The 8,428-nt window shown below is 41.0% G+C and overlaps 1 long non-coding RNA gene across 1 annotated transcript; it reads right to left on the bottom strand.

The window, feature by feature from the left end:
- Window positions 1–424: 424 nt before the first annotated feature.
- LOC145523197 (uncharacterized) lies at window positions 425–6,783 on the bottom strand. The gene is made up of 3 exons (XR_014066415.1): window positions 6,713–6,783; window positions 2,988–3,038; window positions 425–1,878 (listed from the first exon to the last, which is right to left on the bottom strand). It is a non-coding gene; the product is annotated as an uncharacterized LOC145523197 (long non-coding RNA).
- Window positions 6,784–8,428: the final 1,645 nt, after the last annotated feature.

The following is an 8,428-nucleotide window of genomic DNA, read 5'->3' as shown; positions in this document are numbered from 1 at the left end:
TGATTGAACATGCTGCTTTCCCCATGGAATGCCATTTTGACTTGGCACAACAATTGGTAAACTAGAACCTACTCAGGCGTGGCAGATATTTTGTCAAAAATGAACAGAAGGAGCCTATCACTTCAAGGAAAATGATGACAGTGTTTGTTTCCAATAATAACATTCGTGTTCTCAGGCAAAAATTAGAATTTCAGAGAACTAGAATTCACTACCTGAACTTGACACATCTCGGTACTTAAAGATCTTTTTTATAAAATCAGTGGTGATATTGATGAATATGATTTTTATATTATATAATTAAGTGTGTAGATATTTGGAAGATCTATAGCTCCATGAATCAATATTTTCCAAAACACCAATGCACACTGTTATAGAATCATGCATGTGTAAAAGATCCACTCAAAGTGCAAGACAGAGCAATAGATTTTAATGTAATAGAGTAGAAAAGTTTATTAATGTGGTTTCAGATTTCATATAGCAAATAACCTTTAAGGAAGTACAATTTCTCAAGCTTTGTTGTAATATCAAAGAAAAATATCCACAATCATCTGAAAAACCTCAACATACTTCTCATGTTTTCAACTATGAACAAGATTTTCTTCTTGTATATTGCTCAAAACACAATCTCAACATATTGAACACAGAACCTATATCCTGTGGAGTGCAGCCTCAACAGCCGGTTAGATCCCTAGTTCTTAGGTCTCCCAGACTCCCTGTAGATGCCCCCTCACTTGTGTTTTCTATAAAGGCTCTCTGTATCCCTTACTTTCCACTGACCATCTAATCATCCAGCAACACTAGCTGTTAAATACTCTTATTATTGCCATTAACCTGAGACAAGGTGATTCTCATTAATCTGGCTGGTATGTGGCAACACAGAGACTGAAAGCAAGGTGGGTCAACTCCAGAATCCAGCCTCCCACCTACCACACTTCACTGTTTCTGTGCCAGGACCCTCTCCAGGTGAGGGATACACTGTATCTTCAACTGAGAGCTTAAGTCATGTTCTTCAAACCAGCTGAAAAGACTTCATGCCTCTTTATTGATCTCCTGAAACTAAGATTTTTCCTCCTAGTTGTTCCTCTAAACTAAAATATGAGTTGGCATGATCTGAATGGTATTCCCCCCAAACTCATATGTCAATTTGGAGTCAGGGTCTTTGAAAGGAACTTAGATTCAAATGAAGCCAGGAGGGTGGGGTCCTCACAATTGGAATTAGTGCCTTTATAAAAGACAGCAGAGAGCTTGTTTTCTCTCTCTCACCCCTCAATTAAAAACACCAAAGAAAGGCCATCTGCAACCCAAAGGGAGAGCCTCACCAGACACCCACCCTGCTGGCACCTTGGATCTTGGACTTCCAGTCTCCAGAACAGTGAGAAATAATGTCTTGTTGTTTAAGCCACCTAGTCTGCGGTATGTGGCTATAGGGACCCAAGTAGACTAACACACGAGCACACTTTGTATTTCAGTTCTCCATTTCACTTGAACTGCAGTTAAGGTGCCTCCTGGTTTAGTTTTTCTCAGTAACACATGACTAACCAGTGCTGTCCTGAAAATGAACAAGCTGATAGAGGACTGTGTTCTGGCAGAGTGGCCATCCTTCCCCAGTAGGTCTTCAGGCTCTGGAAGATCCACAGCCCTGTTACCAATCATAGAAAGCAGAAGAGATTTGCCCCTGGAGTTCCTACTCATGTTACATTCTCACTACTTTTAATCTTCTGTTTTTTTAATGTCCATATTCTCCTAACTTCTTGGGAAACATGTAATGATATTTAACTTTAATTCCATGGCTACAATGGATTTTGCTGATTAGAAATGGAGGCTTCTTGATGTAGTACCTTAATCCTCTTTAAAGACAGTGCCTGGGGCTTTCTGCAGCTGTAAATTATAAAAACAAAAGCTGGATTAAAAAATATGCATGTGCAGTGAATAATTATTTAAAACGCAACACATCAGGCTTTAAAAGTATGTAATAATGTATCCTTGGGATAAGTGAGACATTAGAGGTATAACTCTTGATTATTGGTTGCTCTTCTCTGGTTTTATAATGTAGACTATATGTAGCCCACCAGGCTCCTCTGTCCATGGGATTTCCCAGGCGAGATTACTAGAGTGGGTAGCCATTCCCTTCTCCAGGAGATCTTCCTGATCCAGGGATGGAACCCGGTCTCCTGCATTGCAGGCAAATTCTTTACCATGTGAGCCACAGGGAAGTCCGATAATAAAAATCACTCCAATGGGAAAAATTAACCCATGTCTTTCTCTTCTTTGGCCCAGAGATAGAGACAGATAACAGACTTGAGGAACCTTTCTGTTTCTATTACAATAGGCACCATCTTCATTATTCGCATGATTCCTCCATTACCTGTGCTCAGAGAACATTTTTCCTTTCAGACACATCTAAATTTACAACCACACATGTAATTATTTGCCGTGAGACTGTAAGCTCTGAGGGTAGACCCTATGTTTATTTTTTTCTACATCATACTCCTAGCTTAGGGTGATGTATAATTCCAGGTTGCTTGGAACTGTCCCAGTTTCAGCACTAAAGGTCCTGCATCCTAGGAAATGCCTAGGTTGCAGGCAAACCAGGGTAGTTGGTCTCCATGTGCTAGCACCCACTTCAATAAACAGGTTTTGAATGAAGGAACAGCCATGAGTAGTAGCGTATGTCATGCCTAAAGGAAATAACATGCATTAAAGATAGAACCAGGGGTTTGTTAGGAACATGACTGAGGAGCTAGATAATGTTCAGTCACTAAGTCATGTCTGACTCTTTGTGATCCTGTGGCCTGTAACCCACCAGGCTCTTCTGTCCCTGGAATATTTCCTGGCAAGAATACTGGAGTGGGTTGCCATTTCCTACCCCTAGGGATCTTCCCAACCAGGGATCGAACCTGCGTTTCTTGCATCTCCTACTTGGTAGGCGGATTCTTAACCACTGCACCAAAGATAGCCTGGGTTCAACTCCAAGATCCACGACTTACCATCTGTGTGAATTTGACCTTGGGTTACTTCCTGTGCTGCCATCTTCTCATCTGTCAAATGGGAAGCTAATTGTATCAACCACAAAAGGGCTGTTTGAGAATCAAGATTGTTAACATACGTAAAGCATTTAGAACAGTGCCCACTGAGTGTTATAAAAAATCATGAAAACCTCTAATATAGTACTTGGCCTGGTAGATGTCTGAGCTTATTTAAATTAGCATGGGCAGGAATAAGCCTAGGCCAAATTGTTAAAAAAGTGAGATTGTTCTTCAATTGACTGTTTTCTAGGCTAGTCAGAAACCAGATCAGGTGCCTCACTCCCGGCTATTCTATATAAGCCCCAGCTAACTCAGCCCCCACCACGGAGCACTCTCCCACCATCTGCTCCAGACTCGTCCCTTCCTTGTTCATCAACACACACTGTGTATCCATCACTGCCTTTGCCCTGTTACAGAGCTGAGTTGCTGGTGGTTGATGAGTTCAGTTGTGCTGAAAAGCCTCCTCCCCATCTTACTTCATGTCCCATCCACAGGGATTTAATTTTCAAAGAGAACTACCAGAAACCTCATCCTTAATCTAGGGGAATTAATCTCTAATGACTGGGAGTTGACGCTATGTGGAAGGGGAGGAGAGAATTTGAAAATAGGGTCATTTCAATGGCATCTTGCAAATTACCATGAGGACAACTGCCTGCTCCATGGAGAACTGGTTTGGCTGGATGCTATCTCTGAAAAGTCTCCCTTTAAGACACATATTCATCACTGGTTATCTAATATGTCCTGATGCTGATTATGTTGGAAAGCTGCAAACAGATGAAGACTTATCTCTTACACTTGAGTAGAGGTGCAAGGAAAAGTAGCCTGAAGAAATCATTTGGAGAGAATAGAAGCTGTCAGCAACCACCTATTTGTTAGAAAGAATTTCTGAAAGTGGACAATGCTTTGAGAGATGATTGAAGGTGAAGCTCAGGATGAGTGAAGAACACTTCCACTGTGACCTTTCCTTTCACCTAGGAAGAAGTTTTAGCCATGCCCAGCCAAACACACAATTGTGAAGAGACCAAAGATTAACTGTAATTTCCCTCTATTGCTATGGAATACGCTTGTTGTAGCCTGGTCTCAGGCATTAGAAGCCAGCTAAACCCACCTTGAAGACCATATAACCTGTCTTCCTATATAGTCTGTCTTCCCATACTTCTGACTCCCTTCTCATCAGAACTTACCTATTCTATGTCTCATTTCTTCAGAATCTTATTCCAAAGCAAACCTAATACAGTTACACCAAGAGCTGATGGATATTGGTTCCTTGTGATCCCTCCCATTCATATCCTCATAGTGCCTTAACCTAAAGGTGAGTCTCAAGCATAACAGATTTTAGATAGAATAATAGGCATATAGAGAAAATTCTTAATGAAGAGTGTGCATGTTATACCGCAAAACACACCCTGAAGTTTTCCATTAATAATTAGACAAGGTAAAATTGAGAACAATAGTCTCTTTCTATGGCAAGATTTTTTTTTTTTAATTCTGGTTCTATTTTGCATTTGGTGAGTGTTTAAAGATATGTCGCCTTTAGTTTGGGATTTTAATTTTACAAAAAAGAAATGTTAACAGTTCAAGTTGACACTTGGTGACCACCTACTGCCCTTCTAACGCTCCTTTAAGAAAATCGATGCAAACAATAATAGCCCTGAGTACTCCAGGGACAAGAATCCTACCTCCTTCCTTAATAAGCCTGGACAGGCCTTGACCAAGACTATGAAAAACAAACGTTAATGCATAAGGAATTGTGTAGAAGCTCTGAAGTTCAAGGTTAACCACAAGAACTTCAACAATAACATTACTGGTTAACATACAGCATACAGTAACAAATAAACTTTAAGCAGAAAATGCTTCCTGGAATATAGTCAGTTACTTGGGTTGTAATATAAGCTCCTTTTCCTTTATTCAGTTTTCCAGAGGTGTGGAAATCCAAGGTGTGGTGTCTGGTCCAGATCTGTGGAGGGAATTTTCTCACAGATGATGTCATCTGGTGGGGGGGTGCCCTTTGACTTATTCTCCTTGCAAAATATTTTCCTTTCGCAAATATCACAGAAGCTGAAATTTTTATTCACTTCCCCCCAAGGCTGAGTCTCTCTAAAATTCTCTGAATGCCACAGAAATGACAATACATGAAGCCAAAATCTATCATTAGGACTTTCTGATTGCCATGGAGGAAGGAATGAAAAGATAACCATAGTATTCTGATATGGAAGATCTACTGAATAAATGAGACTTCTCAATAAAAATGAATTTATGTACAAGTGATAAAAGCTGAATTGTGTCCCCACAAAATTCATACATTGAAGTCCCAACCCCTATTAATTACACAGGTAATTAAATGAGGTCATCTGGGTGGCTTCTAAGCCATATGACTAAATTTGGAAAGAGAGACTTTCAAAGAAGTGATAAAGGTATAATGAGGCCAGTTGGGTTGAGTCCTTTCAAGAGGAGGAAGAGATACCAGGGATGCATCAAATAAAAGAAAAGACCATGTAAGGACACAGCAAGAGGGCTGCTGTCTACAAAGCAAGAGGCTAGGCCTTGGGAGAAACCAAACCTGCCAAGTCATTGATCAGGGACTGCCAGTCTCCAGAACTGTGAGAAAATAAATCTCTGTCATTTAGGCTACCCGATCTGTGGTATCTTGTTATGGTAGCCCAGGCAGACTAATCCCACAAGGATCCTACTCATGAATGAAATGATATTTGCATTTGCTTTCTTCCTACATACATATAGGCAGATGACACCACCCTTATAGCAAAAGGCCAAGAAGAACTAAACAGCCTCTTGATAAAAGTGAAAGAGCAGAGTGAAAAAGTTGGCTTAAAACTCAACATTCAGAAAACTAAGATCATGGCATCCGGTCCCATCACTTCATGGCAAATAGATGGGGAAACAATGGAAACAGTGAGAGACTTTATTTTCTTGGGCTCCAAAATCACTGCAGATGGTGACTGCAGCCATGAAATTAAAAGCCGCTTGCTTCTTGGAAGAAAAGCTATGACCAACCTAGACAGCACCTTTTTCATTGAAAAGAATTTCTTGTTTAGTCATCCTTCTCTTTCTGTACAAAGAGAACACCCTTACAAATAGAGGTTTCCCTTCTAATGTAAATGTCTTTTACAAAAGGTGAACTATACAGTCCAAGATTTTCAGAGTTTCTCCTGTGTCTGAAGTTTCTTGAAATAATCAACTCAAGATAATCCATATGCCATAGAGGCATTTTGCGGGAGCTCAAATTCTGCTTCCCTTCACATGGTCGACTAGCTTTCAGCCTAAGCTCAGAGCACAAACATTCCAATTCTCACCACAAAACAATTTGCTGGACTTAAACCACTAAATGTTTTTGGCAGCAAATATCTTTCTCTATGTCTCTGTCCCCCTTCCTCTGTCTCTACTCATATAGTAGAATAATTTTATGGAGATGAAGAAATGGTAACAAGTGAACCAAAAAGGGCCTCATCTTGGGAGGCTGTAGCAGACCCTTTCAGTGACCAGCTTTGTGCCCAGCACTTCAGCACACATCAAGAATTCCAGGGCTTCCCCGGTGGTCTAGTGGTCAAGACTCCCAGTGCAGGGGACCTTGATTCACTCCCTGGTCAGGGAACCAGATCCCACATGCCCCAACTAAGATCTGGCGCAGCCATATTTACAGAAAGAAAAGGATTCCAGCTGTACCTTACCGCTGGATGATTCTGGTAACTGCCGAAACCAGGTTCCCATGTCCATGCCCTACGCATGCGCACTGCCCTCTAGATACCGTCAACCAATGACTACAGGAGTTGGAGCATAAATACTCCAGACCCCTCAAGAGGTGGATAGCTGAGGCATGTACTACACAGAATGAAGATGGGCCAGTTCCCTACACTAGTAGCTTACTAATTAAGTTCCCTTCACTGTCTGTCTTCCTTCTTCTCATTTTCTCACTTGTCCTTCACATCCCAAATAAACTAATTGTACTTGAATCCTTAATTCAAAGTCTGTTTCTAGGCAGAGCTAAATTAGACAGGACAAACAAGGATTCCTAGTTTGGAATCCTTGTTCTACCCCACTCGCAAGGTTAGCCAAGTTAATAACGTCCCTAAGTCACAGTTTACCTATTTTTAAATGGAACTTGTTAATACCTACTTTGTAGGTTTAAATGAAATACTGTGTATGAAGCTCCGAGTCTGGCACATAGCATTTGCCTGGGAAGTGAGCTTCTCTCTCTTTGGGTTGGCTCTCCATGCAAGAGATTTCAAGCCAGCAAAGAGGTATATCATTTGGAATTGCTGTGTAGCAAATCACCCCCATCTTAGTGACCTAAAACACCCGTGTTATGTAACTCACAGCCCTAATGGTCAGCAATATGGGCTGGGCTCAGTTGAATGATTTTTCTATGGATATGAGTGGGGCTCACTCACACAAACTGAGCAACAGCCAGTCAGCTGGGTACTTGGGCTCCTGGGAGTCAACTAGCTTCTGGGGAGACCAGATTGATTGAACCATAAGTCTCCGATCTCCTAGAAGAGTATCCCAGGCTTCATACGGCAGCTCAAGTCCCCAAGAGCAGCAAGAGGGCAAGGCCTTATGCACAGGTGTTTTACAAGTCTCTGCTTGCTACTGTCTCTTCGGCCAGAGCAAGTCCAGATGCAAGGAGGAGAGAAAGATTCTTCTTAATGGGAGGTGGTATGAAGTGATGTTGAAAGCTTTAAATATAAGTGGTGCAGCAATTTCTGGCCATTTTTGCAATCCATCAGAGACTCTGAATAATATAAATGAAGTGAAAGTCACTCAGTTGTGTCCAACTTTTTGTGACCCCATGGACTATACAGTCCATGGAATTCTCTAGGCCAGAATATTGGAGTGGGTAGCCTTTCCCTTCTCCAGGTGATCTTCCCAACCCAGGGATCAAACCAGGTCTCTCACATTGCAGGCAGATTCTTTACCAGCTGAGCCACAAAGGAAGCCCTAAATAAATAAAAGGCTTCCATAAAATGTCTGGGGACCACCAAAGTGATCTCCCCTTGCTGAGTAGCTTGCTCAATAATTGAAAGGCTGCCTGGCTCTCACAGAACACAAGGTAATCCCTAAGTATTACTAAGTAAATTGAGGAGGCAAAAAGTATAGCTTTTATCTTTGATGGAAGCTAGAAATTTATGTTGGAAGATGCTAAATTCAAAAGGTTGTGTTGCAGTTTTTTTGAGACAAGGTTTTTAAAACCCAAAAATATATTTGTTATATTAAATTGTTTAGATGTGTTACCACCATTTTTCTGCCATTATTAATGCAGTTATATTAATCACTGAAATGGATGTCCATACTTCTAAATACAGGTGTTTACACAAACACATGCTTCAAGATTCTGTCTAGAAATGTTACTGTAATCAATCCAAGGAACCATTTTAAGCTAAGCTGCT

This window comes from Giraffa tippelskirchi, chromosome 10 (assembly GCF_054371585.1).
Source record: "Giraffa tippelskirchi isolate mGirTip1 chromosome 10, T2T-mGirTip1v1.2.pri, whole genome shotgun sequence".
In the NCBI taxonomy this organism is placed as follows: Eukaryota; Metazoa; Chordata; class Mammalia; order Artiodactyla; family Giraffidae; genus Giraffa; species Giraffa tippelskirchi.
The sequence above is the reverse complement of the archived record's forward strand: the minus strand, read 5'-3'. Positions and strand labels throughout refer to the sequence as shown.